The sequence below is a fragment of the Lepidochelys olivacea genome (genome assembly GCF_965140295.1).
Source record: "Lepidochelys olivacea isolate rLepOli2 genome assembly, chromosome: 2".
Lineage (NCBI taxonomy): Eukaryota > Metazoa > Chordata > Testudines > Cheloniidae > Lepidochelys > Lepidochelys olivacea.
This window is the reverse complement of record NC_140412.1, coordinates 209,590,500-209,603,858: the sequence shown is the minus strand read 5'-3', so window position 1 is coordinate 209,603,858 and position 13,359 is coordinate 209,590,500. Positions and strand designations below refer to the sequence as shown.

Here is a 13,359-nt window from a genome sequence, read left to right as displayed (position 1 = left end):
CGTTTCATTATTAAATAGAGGGAAAGAAGAAAATATCTTTAAAGACAGAAACTTGCCGTTCCGTTAACTCCCAAAATTCCATTTCAGATAATACTTCACACAATGTTAACCAATTGACGTTCAGGTATTTTCTCATGAGACCCCTGTGGCCTACTCTTAGTTCTGTATTTAAGCAAGTTTAGTAAAAGGTACTTCCTGACTACACAAAAAATGGAAGGAATTTTACAATGTTTTAAAGTCAAACAACATTTTACCTAAAGGTCTCTCAGCACTTTCATTATAATCTGCTATTGCAATGTACTTGGGGCACAGTCCAGTGTCCAATGGGAATATTTCCACTAACTTCAGTGGCTGGTGGATCAATTCCTTAGCTCTAAATTTGTTCAGATTCTTGCATTTTCAAACTCCCACTCGCATCATTTAGGCTCAATGACATGCATATGTACAAGTATGGAACGCATTTCCAGAACATTGTAAAATACAATCGTTCAACTCCATTTATATTTGGAAGGGAAGAACCTCAACCACCAACAGGCAGGGTTTCCCCCACAGAATTCTACTACGGTGAAGTTGACTTCTGGAACTAACCTGACAAATTATTTGCAGTGGAGGAGGAATACCAGAGAAATTCTCACTCCCTGCTAAAGTATCTGTTACCGGTTTCTAAATATCCAATGGCTTCTTATCCCCAAGGAACATATTCTTCTTCTCCTCCCCCCTCTCAGTACACGCATACACCTGTGGTTTGCATATCCTTTGACTCCATTTCAGAATAACGAGTTATCCCGTCTGCATGGGCAGACCCTTCTACATATGAAGAGGGCCACTGACTTCAAAGAGATTAATGCAGAAAGGAGGTTCACCATTCACACATATACAATTGCAGAAATGGAGACTAAAAATGACACATCATTTACCTCAGTCTACTCTACAGCAGCCTCATCTTCTAGGAATGTCAGAAGTCTCTAGATTAACCTGAATCTCAAAGGAAGAATCTAGAACAGCTTTTGGTTAAGATTAGTTTCTGCTACATGAAGGAGTTACCTTGTTTTTTCAATTCAAATTTTAAACCTATTGCTCATAGAAATATTATTGTCTCCTTGAACTTGATGCCAACTAATCCTATATACCTTTTCACAGACTTCCATTCAGATAGAATTGTTTCAAAGGGACACTTCTAGTCTCAATGGTAAAACAATGTTGGACCGGGTTTCCTAAAAAACTTCAGGTGTGCTGGCGGATGGGCAGGGCGCTAAGTGTTGTTGAGAGGACATTACCTTTGAATTTTCTTGCTTTGGAGGTTTATGTTAGACCAGGGCTTGGATTGACAGAACTAGAGGGAAAGCTATTCCCCCCATGCCTAAATGAAACAAATTATTGCAAACTGATGAAAGAAACCAGCAGAGAAGAGGAGGGGTGTTTTGTTTGCTTGACTGGGGACTTGAGCTAAGCCTTTAAAATGAGTTTGCATGTGGGACGGGGAGGGGACAGTGTTTAATAAGAACATCACTAAAAAGATGCAGAGGAAAAACATGTCAGCTAAACTCATTCCCACCCTCCCCCCCCACCCCCATGATGGACACCTCATTATTCTTTGGAGTAGAGATTGTCTTTTTTTCCCCCTGTATTTGTGCAGTGCCTATCACAGTGGGGTTCTGGTCCATATCTAGGGCTTGTAGGTGCCATAATAGTACAAATAAATAAAAAACAAACAAACGATCTAGTTCAGTGTTCTCAAACTTTTGTACTGTGACCCCTTTCACATAGCAAGCCTCTGAGTGCGACACCCCTCACCCCAAATATATCAAAAAGTGTTTTTAATGTAACACCATTATAACTGCTGGATGCAAAGCAGGGTGTGGGCTGCAGGCTGACAGCTTGCGACCCCACATATAATAATCTCCCAACCCCCTGAAGGGTCCCAACTCCCAGCTTGAGAGCCCCTGATCTAGTTAAATAAACATCTCCCTGTGCTTCATAATATTTGCATACATTTATTGCAATTCCATAGCTATATGTTTAGGAACATTACTCCAGTAATCTGTATTTAGGAATATTAATTCTACAGGAACATTTTTACAAGGGACAAAGAGGATTGTGAAAGTGAGTACATTTTACTCTGGACAGCAAAACAGGAAGTTTCATGAAAGTTAGTCAGTATTTCCCAAAAAGAAAAGGAGTACTTGTGGCACCTTAGAGACTAACCAATTTATTAGAGCATAAGCTTTCGTGAGCTACAGCTCACTTCATCAGATGCATATCGTGGAAACTGCAGCAGACTTTATATATACACAGAGAATATGAACCAATACCTCCTCCCACCCCACTGTCCTGCTGGTAATAGCTTATCTAAAGTGATCATCAGGTGGGCCATTTCCAGCACAAATCCAGGTTCTCTCACCCTCCACCCCGCCACACAAATTCACTCTCCTGCTGGTGATAGCCCATCCAAAGTGACAACTCTTTACACAATGTGCATGACAATCAAGTTGGGCTATTTCCTGCACAAATCCAGGTTTTCTCACATCCCCCCCACCCCCATACACACACAAACTCACTCTCCTGCTGGTAATAGCTCATCCAAACTGACCACAGTATTTCCCATTTGTCAGTATATTAAAATGTAATTTAAAAAAAAAAATCAGTTTTGACTAAAGAACAAAATTGCTCAAAGCCTTAGGCAATATGAGGAGGAAGGCAGATGTGGAGGATGAGAGCAATACTACAGAATGTTAGAACATTGATTACAAATTCAAGTTGTACATAAATACTTCATAGGAGGGTCCTTGTGTACCAAACAAGTCTGAACAAGTAGCTTGACAGTCCAAAGAGCTATTAGACTTTATATTTAGTGAAGAACTGCACCAGAGGAGATATCCTTTGAATTCTAATGAGGCCTGAGTCTATACTGAGAGACATGTAAAGAGAGTAGGCGGCAACAAGTAGCATGTAAATTTTATTACCCTGTTATAGCAAAATTTGGAACTTATTTTCATTGCCTTATTTTTCTGGACAACTTAAATGTTTAAAAACCATAAAAGCAAACGCCAAAAGGTTAGTGTGGGAATTATTTTAGGGAAGTTCTAGGGCAGGGGTGGGCAAATTACAGCCCGTGGGCCACATGCGGCCCACAGGACTGTCCTGCCTGGCTCCTGAGCTCCCGGCCAGGGAGGCTCACCCCTGGCCCCTCCCCCGCTGTCTCCCCTCTGCTACAGCAATGCCGCCATGCGGGTAGCACGGCTTGCGCCCGCCCACCTCCCAGGCTTTCAAATAAGCCTGTCCTGCCACTCTGAGTGGCATGGTAAGGGTAAGGGGGTTTGGATAAGGGGCAGGAGGCCCCAGGGGACAGTTGGATAGGGCAGAGGTTCGGGGGGGGGGCAGCAGTCAGGAGACGGGGGGGGGGTTGTATACGGGGTGGGGTTCCAGGGCGGGCAGTTAAGTACAGCGTTCCCAGGGGACAGGGAGGGAGGTTGGATAGGCATGGGAGCGGGGAGAGGGTTGGATAGGCCTGTCAGGGGTGTGGACAGGGGTCGGGACAGTCAGGGGAGAGGGAGGGTTGGATAGGGGTTGCCTGGGGGGGCAGTTAGGGGCAGGGGGTCCCCGGAAGGGGTAGTCAGGGGACAAGGAGCAGGGGGGGTTGGAGGCTCTGGGGGGGGGGCAGTCAGGGGGCAGGGGCCAGGCTGTTTGCAGAGGCACAGCCTTCCCTACCTAGTCCTCCATACTGTTTCGCAACCCTGATGTGTCCCTCAGGCCAAAAAGTTTGCCCACCCCTGTTCTAGAGCCTGTGTTACACAGGTCAGACTGGGTCATCACAATAGTCCATTCAGGCTTCGGAAAAAGTTCATGCAGTTATTCAGTCCTCAAACGAGTTAATTTCAGGCCCTCCTCCCTGCAATCACATGCACATTATTTAGCAGCACTGAAAAGATGATTGTTTCCAATTCTGATGAACTACAGCCTTTGCCTCTAAGGGCTAGTCTACAGCGTTGTACTGAGTGAGCTGTAGCTCACGAAAGCTTATGCTCTAATAAATTGGTTAGTCTCTAAGGTGCCACAAGTACTCCTTTTCTTTTTGCGAATACAGACTAACACGGCTGCTACTCTGAAACCAATAATTAAAGCAGTAAAAAAGAAATCCTAGCAGGGACCCAGTTTGCACTGGATTAAATTGCTTATGCTAGTACACTTCATCCCTGTAGGGGCAGAGGAATCTGTGGTGTAAGGTCTCTTTATAACTATTTCAGTTAAAAAAAAAACCACAAACACACACCCCTAAGGCCCCCCCCAAGCCATACTTAGGCCTTAGGGTGTGTCTACACAGCAGCTTGCAGTTGTAACCCCGGGGCGTGGATACACACACCCGTGGTTAGCCAGACTGACCCAAGCCCGCCTGCAATCACCCTCAGGGCATCCAGGCACGACCTGGCACCGATGTCACTAAAGCCCCGCTAAAAGCAGCCAGCGCTTGGCGCGCACGGGGACCCCGACGGGGACCGGGGCGAGGAGAACAAAGGGAGAGAGCGGGAGGGCGAGGGCCCCTGGGGCGGGCGCCCGCAGCGGGAGGAGGGAGGGAGGGAGGGAGGGAGGACGCGGGGCAGCGGCTCCCCTCCCCAGAGCTGGCGTCTCCCCTTCGCCTTCCCGGCGTGCCGGGGCCGCCACCGCGGCGCGCTCGGCTCGTACTCACCAGCACGCCCGTGGCTCACCCCGCCGCAGCCTGCCCCGCGGGGGACGGATGCTCGCCGCGCTCTCTAGCCCATTGACTGGCGCCCGCAGCCGCGCGCCGCCCAGCACCGCCTCACTGCTGAGCTGAGTTTGCCGGGCCTCGGCAGCGCGGCTGGAAAGTAGTAACTAGGTTGGCCGCGGAGGGGGGGGGGTATTATCAGCTGCGAGCACGCACACACCTGGGACGGGGGTGGCTCCCTGGCTGCGGGGGGGGGGGGGTGCGAAGAGACCCGCGGCAGGCAGCACGCTCTGCGGGAGAGGAAGGGCGGGCACACAAGGACGCTTCTCGCCGGGGTCAGTGGCAAAGCGAGCAGCTGAAGCTGGAGGGGAAACACCAGCTGCAGAAGAGGCTGAAACTGCCCTTCCCATCATGGTTTCTTTCCGCGCAGCCGGGAAGCCCTTGGGAGTCTAGAGTCTGAGTGCCCAGAACATGCAAAACCAGCGACTTTGGCTGCCACGCTGGGGTGGAGTGTCTCAGCGGCCCACAATTCCACAGCTGTGGTGAGTGACAGTCTGCAGAGACACTGCGAAGAAGGCACCCTGTGAACTGGTGTTGCCAACCCAGCTCCAGGATTGAAAGATTAATCTTTAATGAAAGATTATGTCATGTGATGAATCCTCCAGGAATACCTCCAACCAGAATTGACAACCCTAGTGTGAACACCCAGGCAATGGAGGGAAGGTAGCAGTTCCGCCAGATCAGTAAGGCCCCAGTCCTGCAAACATGCTCATGTGAAACTTTATTATTGGCGTAACCCCTAGAGTTAAGCGCAGGAGGAAGTGTTTGCAGGTTCGTGCCTAAGGCCTGGTCTAAAAATTACATTAAGCTACCTTAAACCTGTCATTAACCTACCTACAATTCTCAAGGCTCTGAAAGATTTCAGGCCTTGTTTGACAAAGTTAGATTGACCTAACCACCCACTGTAGATGCAGTTAGGGACTTGTCTTCACTGTGGGGAGATCCATGCAGCAGCAATCGATGCAGTGGGTGTTGATTTAGCGGGTCTAGTGAAGACCCAGAGGGCAATGAAAATTAGGAGGGGGCTGGGGCACATGATTTCTTAGGAGAGGCTGAGGGAACTGGGCTTATTTAGTCTGCTGAGGAGAAGAGTGAGGGGGGATTTGATAGCCTTCAACTACTTGAAGGGGGGTTCCAAAGAGGATAGAGCTCGGCTGTTTGTCAGATGACAGACCAAGGAGCAATGGTCTCAAGTTGCAGTGGGGGAGGATATTAGGAAAAACAGTTTCACTGGGAGGCTGGTGAAGCACTGGAATTGGTTCCCTAGGGGGGTGGTGGAATCTCCATCCTTAGAGGTTTTTAAGGCCTGGCTTGACAAAGCCCTGGCTGGAATGATTTAGTTGGGGTTGGTCCTGCTTTGAGCAGGGGGTTGGAAAAGATGATTTCCTGAGGTCTCTTCCAACCTTAATCTTCTATGATTCTATCATGCTATGAAATGAATGGTATTCTATTATTGTTTAACAGTGCGATTAATCACAATTAATTTTTTAATTGCTCGACAGCCCTATTATTTTCATTCCTTGCCATTCAGGAAACAATATAACTGTGTTTGTAACTTAAATTAACATGAAAGGTGCTTCCACCAAATTAAGAAAGTGCCATGTTAACATGAGGCTTTACACACGTACACAAAATGTAATGTTTTGCACTTTAGTGCTTTTTGTCTATAACTCTTAGTGTTCTTTAATAAGGATGGTAAACATAATTATTCACATAGTATAGATAATTGTATTGGATAATTCTGGGGATAGAATTGCCTCTAAGGCTTTATCTTCACTGACACAAAGGTGGTGTTTTTACAGCAAGTTAATTAGTATCTCGCTGTAAAATCCAAAGTGGATACAAGGCACTTGTAGGTGTGTTTTTGTTTAGGGATAATAACTAATGTGTATGAGCTATCCCACTGTGAAACCACAGCGGAGACAAGGCACTTTAATGTTATTATTAAGTAGATGAAGCAAGGTCTGCCAAAGGCAGGGTGCATAATACTGACGTCACCTAGCTACCTCCTGATAAACACTATAAGTCCTTGTCTCCACTGAAGATTTTACAGTGAGATAACTATTATGTGTTAGTTACCTTGCTGTAAAAATAAACAGACAAACAAAAAACACACCACCTTTGTGTCATCAGTGAGGACAAAGCCTAAGTCACCTATTCAAATCTGGCTCATGTCACTAGTGACCAAAAATCTGCTGGAGGTTCAGTTGCCCATATAAAATGAATTTGTTGGCATCTACCCCAGTTCTCCAGGTTGTCTACAACTCAAAAGATGTTATCACAAATACAATTGGCATTTTTGTCAGACTTAGCAGAGTCCAAGGACTGAATGACTCATGGGGACTGAATTACCCTCCTATTCTGAGATGTAGTCCTTCCATAACATGCTGGAGGCACGTTTTGTCAGGATGGCTTGGGGAAGCCTGTTCTGCTACTTACTTTCCTGGTTCAGTCTCCAGTGCAATCCAACTGATACCTTTCATAAGAATTAAGAGAAACATTAATTTCCTAACATAAATGTAGGTCCAATCCCCAATCTAGTCCCATATCTGAAGCCACATGGTATAAAACAAGATGCAAGTGAATAAAAAAACATATAAAATGGAGCGGGGGGATTTATGAAATACACTGTGAAACTATTTGTATGACACCATACACATATACTTATACACATATACATATACTTATAAGATCTTTAAATGATCTTTAAATGTAGCTCTGTTCCTAACTTTGCTCTTAAAGACATCAAAGGTCTGATTCAAAAGAAATATATTTGGCTTTTACACCGGGCTGCAGAAACAGAAGGAAGTCATTTTTTCAAGGAATGTGCACCTTTGCATAGAAATCAGAGATGCCTTTTTCACATGAATCACACCACACAACAGGTAGCTTCCTTGAGAGTCTGGGGGCAGGAGTTCTAGGCTGCAGTGAAATGGGCCCAGATCCAGGTATTTAGGCTCCCATTGAAATCAATAGGAGTTAGGTACCTAATTCCTAATACCTAATTCCTTTGAGGATCTCGGCCATAATGACAAAAATGTCAAATCACTAGGTGTTAATAGGCCCAAGATTGGGCTTTGGAACAAAAAGAAGCTCAAAGTCAGATGACCTTAAATTAACTAACAGACCCTGGTAACAGTTCCTTTTTTTTTTTTTTTAAAGCAGGCCTATTCCCAGTTTTTCATTCCATCCTACCAAATGTCTCAGCTTCTCCTATGCATTTTAGTGAGGTTTAGATCTGACATTCCATCCCTTAATAGCCCTCATTAATACCCTTAATGACTCAATAATACTTACTTTTTAGTTAGTTACAGTTAAAAAAAAAACAGTGTGAAAAGTTACAAAACAAAAACTAATGACAAACTTTTATAAAGGCAACACGGCCTAATAATATAAAAACAAAGACAGAAAAAACAAAAATCCCTACCATAGCCTACCCCTTAAAATAGAGCCTAATCCTCAGCACCCACAGCTCTCTCTTACTTCAGCGCAAGTGCTCAAAGTCTTTCAGGATCAGGCCACAGCTGCAGAGTCACCAAGTCTTGCAGATGACAGTAAGAATCTCCCCCACTAGCCACCCACAGGTGTCATCCGTTCTCATAGTTTGGACTCTTTGCAGTTACAACCTCTGAGTCATTGTACATGGAAGTGCCTAGTGAAGCTCATTTGAGAAATCCAGCCAAGATGTCAGTGAAATGGATCACTGTGGAAACGTCAATAGGGAAAAAAAAGTATCCACAAATTGTGACTCTTGTCAGCCAGCTTGGGGTGTCTCTTATTGATAGTCAGGCGCTCTACTGAACAAGTGAAATCCTCCTCACTCCCCCAGTGATATTTCCATCTTACCAATGTTTAAGTTTAGCCAGCTGTCATTTATCCAATTTGCAGCATGGCAGGAATCCTGACAGTTTTGAGATACACTCACTGTGGTTGGAAGAGACAGTTATTTAGGTCGAGGTATCAGAATGATGATACCTCAAAACCATACAATTCTATTAGTTTTCACACATTATACACTGGTGGCAAACCTGACCCCTGGAACACTGAATATGGAAGGATGCCTGTGGCAGATGAGTAATCACTCGTACTTCAGTCAGAATATAAATAGGTGATGTTCAGACATGTAGGGCAGTTGAAACTGATAGAAGGAAGAGAGAGATCTTTGAATCATTGTGGATAGTTCTCTGAACACATCTGCTTGATATGCAGCAGCAGACAAAAAGCTAACCGTGTTAGGAACCATTACCAGAAGGAAATATAAGAAGACAGAAAATATGATGACACTACAGAAATCCATGCTATACCCACACCTTGAATACTGCATGCAATTTGGTCACCCCATCTCAAAAAACAATATGTTAGAATTGGAAAAAGTATGGAGAAGGATAACAAAAATGATTGGGGCATGGAACAGCTTCCATACAAAGAGGGATTAAAAATACTGGGACTGTTCATCTCAGACAAGAGAGGACTAAACAGAGATGTGATAGAGCTCTACACAATCATGACTGGTATGTAGGAAGTAAATAAGGAAGTATTATTTTACCCCTTTCCATAACACAAGAACCACAGGTCACCTAATGAAATTAATAGGCAGCAGGGTTAAAACTAACATAAGGAAGTATTTCTTCACACAATGCACAGTCAACCTGTGGAACTCCTTGCCAGCGGATGTTGTGAAGGCCAAAAGTATAAATGGGTTAAAAAAAAATTAGACAAGTTCATGGGGAATAAGTCTATCAATGGCTATTACCCAAGATGGTCAGGGATGCAACCAGGGATGCTTTGGGTGTTACTAAGCCTCTGAGTGCCAGAAGCTGGGGCTGAACGACAGGGGATGGATAATTCAATAAATGCCTTGTTCTTTTCATGCCTTCTGAAGCACCTGGCACAGGCCACTGTCGGAAAACCAGATACTGTGCTAGATGGATCATTAGTCTGACCCAGTGTGGTCATTCTTATGAAATTACTTCACTGGTGAACAGGAAGCCAACACAGTGGCCAAGGCGCTGAGGAAATACAGACTATCAGAGTAGCCTGTGTAAGAATCTCCTTGCCACATTCTGAACTTCTTGAAGGTGCTGGACACCAACAGCAGACGCTTGAAGTCCATTGTATAGAGCTGCATGAAAGAAAGGCACTAGTAGCTGAACCAGAACAAAACTGTAAACGTGTGGTCAGTGTGGCACAGGGTAGAACAACATTCAGCAAAGGACAGGGATGGAACCCAATCGGTTACATCACCCAAATGAAAAACAAAAATCAAACAAACAAACAAACAAACAAAAAAGGAGACAAAATGAAGCAAGCTGATCAAGAACTGAAAAAGTTACATCCCAAAATTTCACCAATGGAAAGTACACTTCACCTGTAAATAGTGACCCATACAATATGCAGGCAGAGAAGTCTGAAGTGAAAAATTCAAAAGTGTTAAGATGTTCCTCAAATGCCTTGGTGTGAGAATCCTCTCACATTGTGTCTGAACTATGGTAAGAGAGTAAATAAGATTTAAAAGCCACCAGGTGTCAGTATTGTAGAAAGATTGTTTCCTTGAACTGATTAATGCTACAGCTTATATTTTTATTTTATATAATAGTATCACACTGATTTATTTTTCAATCACTGATGTAAGGACAAAATTTTCTGCAAAGGGAAATTGCTTAGACAGAAAATAGTCAGTACTGTAGATCTATGGCCTGACTTGTACTTCTCTTCAATCCTTTAATTATGTGCATGTATTAATATGTACTGAATAAAAGTCCTATTAATGGTCATTCAGAGGTCTTTCCATCTGCATCTGTGCCTATTAGAGAATAATTAATATATATATGTTGCATGATTTCTTTCTAATAAGAGTTTAAAAAATCTTGCAAAGTTTGTGGTTCCATTTCAGGCCTCTTCAGCCATCAAAGTGGCTGGAGAAGGCTCCACTGGTCTAGATTCCTTCGGGGAAGTGGGATGAAGTAGAAAGACGGGGGACCTTTTGGGTTTTTATTTAGAATTTAAGGCTGTTTTGTGGAGCAAATTTCCTGTTTAAAGATAACCAACAAAGAAATGAGCAATTGGGTGCCCCTCCCTCCCCCGATTTGGCTTTTTCATTTCATATGAAAAATATCAGAATAGTTTTTCATTAAAAAACAAAGAACCCCCAAACCTTGCTTGTTTTGTTTACTAGGAAGAATCTAAGATTTTTTTGAAAAAATTTCCCACCATTGCTGTTAGTTGTACTGTATGTCTCACAGACACCGTGGTTAAAAAGCCAATGAAGGAGGTTAGAGGCAGAAGACATTTAGGAGCTATTTTGACAAATTTGCTTATGTGCTTATTGGCTCCCTTACAGGAGGAGGAGAAGGGAAAGAGAATTGTTTACAAATCTTTTCAAGCGGAAGGCACTTGGATACTATGGTGATGATGGACATAAAGGAGCCTAGATAGACAGATGAATGTACTTCAGTATAGTTTTGTTAGTTGATTTCAATGTAATGCAGAAGTCACCGCTTGTGTCTGAGGTGTTGAACTTGGCTTTGAGAAAGAAGTTACAATATTTAGTTATAGCTGAGAAGTACATTATGTTGTTGGACTCCCACATATCATTGCTAAAACTTTTTTTCCTCTTCCTCAAGGAAAGGTTGGAGAGGATTAGAGATGGGATTTTGAGATTGCCAGACCTTTTTAAAGATCTACTCTTGAAGACCCAAAAATATGATGGTTCTTAGATCAGATGATTGAAGGAGATTGATCAAATGTGGCAGAAAGAAGATGGTTCCTTCCTAGTAAGTGGCATAGTGTTTTGCTTGCGGGTTGCTTTAGGAACCATCCAGCTGTGCCTCTCATATAATATAATGGAAAGCATATGTGATAATAGGTCTGGTAAACTCAATCCTTCAGTAGCTAAGTGATACTAAAACCATAAAACATGGACTAAATATAAAACATAGAAATGTCCTCTTTATTTCCTGTGTAACAGTGGTAAATTAAGGGTTAGGTATGGATAATGTTTCTTGCCTACTTCCAAGGTTGCTTAAATAATACCTTATTAAGAACCATCTGGTCTTTTTAATGTTTATTAAGGACCACCTGAAAGCTGCATTGTCCAAGATATAGGATTTTAACATAAATAAAGCAAAAGGAATAGCTATGAAGACAATAGAAAAGAGCACAAAACATTTTTATGTAGGTCCTACATAAATGTAAAAAAAATCCAAAGTATTTAAATATTCCACACCAGAAGATAAGAATTTTTGCAAATATACTAGATTAAAATTTGGAACCAAACTTCTTGACAGTATCTCTAAAGATTATAAGCAATTACTTTTTCCTTTCTTCTTCTGTCTTATATATTTAGGAGATTGCCTTCGCATAGTTTATGAAGTAAATGACAGACTATACTAGAATAAGAAATATTAGGGTTTGATTTCCAAAAGTGCTGAGAATCCAAGCTGTTAACTCCAACTGGAGTTGTGGGTGCTCAGCATGTCTGAAAATCAGGCCATTCATATTTATATTTCACCACCAATATATCTTTGGGACTCTGTGTTCTTTGGTGCAATGACTGTTACAATTATGTATTTGTATAATATCTAGCACAATGGGGCGGAACCTGGTTGTGGCCTTTAGGTGCTCCTGCACTATAATTGTTTAATAATATGATTATAACAACACAGAGTAGGTTATTACATAATTATTTTGTTATAACATTTATGTTACTCGATTCTTTTCTCTCCCTTTCCCTTCCCCATTTTCATTCTTTGTGTCATATTTTCTCCTTCTCCCATTTTCTTCAATAAAATCCTTTCTTTCGCTCTCTCTCATCTTCCTCAGTCTCTTTTCTACACAGACCACAACCAATTCTTCCTTGTCACTGCAGAATTGGCATGTGCTCTGATGACACCTAGTGTCTAAAGTGTAAAAGTTCATAAGCTGATAATTGCAGCACAGAGATATGGGACACAGACTTACCAACCTCAAATGTTTGAAAATCAAGCATCATCCTAAAAAAATCATGGGATTTGAAATAAATGTCATCTGGTTCTGAGGCTTTAGGGGGCACTTGGATCAAGTTTTCAAGCTTTTCTTCTCAACAATAACTCACTTATTGTTTCCTTTTATATCAAAGTTGAGATTCTTGCATAATTACATGATTCCAGGAGCTGGGGCTTCACACACCAAATATTGTGAGACTTGCTATAAAGTAAGAAGAGCTGGCAACACTGGGGGCATATTGCTGAAAATTACAGGGGTTGCCAATTGTGTGGGAAATTAGATACCAGGTATGATGAACAAATACACAGGGCCTAAATTGGAAACCAAAGAGGCTACCTGTGAGGAAGCAGATGGGGGGAGATTTAACAACCACCTCAGTATGCCAGTGGAATAGTGGAAATGGCCAAAACTGCCCCATTCCAGATAATTATTACTATTTATATTTAGGTTTGAACAGATAACATTTTTATTGGTAAATGTCAGTAATCTCAATTTTACCCTACACAGAAGCCAGGAAAAAATACTGCCATTGCTAATTGAAATGTATAGATAAGCCAAGTAAGAAAAATGCTTCCTGAGCACTTATTAGAGTTTGATGCAAATCTATTTACTTTGTGTATTTTCACGTGATGTTG

The 13,359-nt window shown here is 42.6% G+C and overlaps 1 protein-coding gene across 2 annotated transcripts in view; it reads right to left on the bottom strand.

Moving 5' to 3' along the window:
* GSDME (gasdermin E) overlaps positions 1–4,913 on the bottom strand; it is a 31,145-nt gene extending 26,232 nt beyond the window's left edge. The window contains exon 1 of one of the 2 annotated variants that reach the window (XM_084620615.1): positions 4,685–4,913. The gene's annotated coding sequence lies outside the window, so the exon portion shown is untranslated. The remainder of the gene's footprint in view (positions 1–4,684) is intronic. The other variant, XM_084620614.1, reaches the window with a different exon arrangement.
* Positions 4,914–13,359: the final 8,446 nt, after the last annotated feature.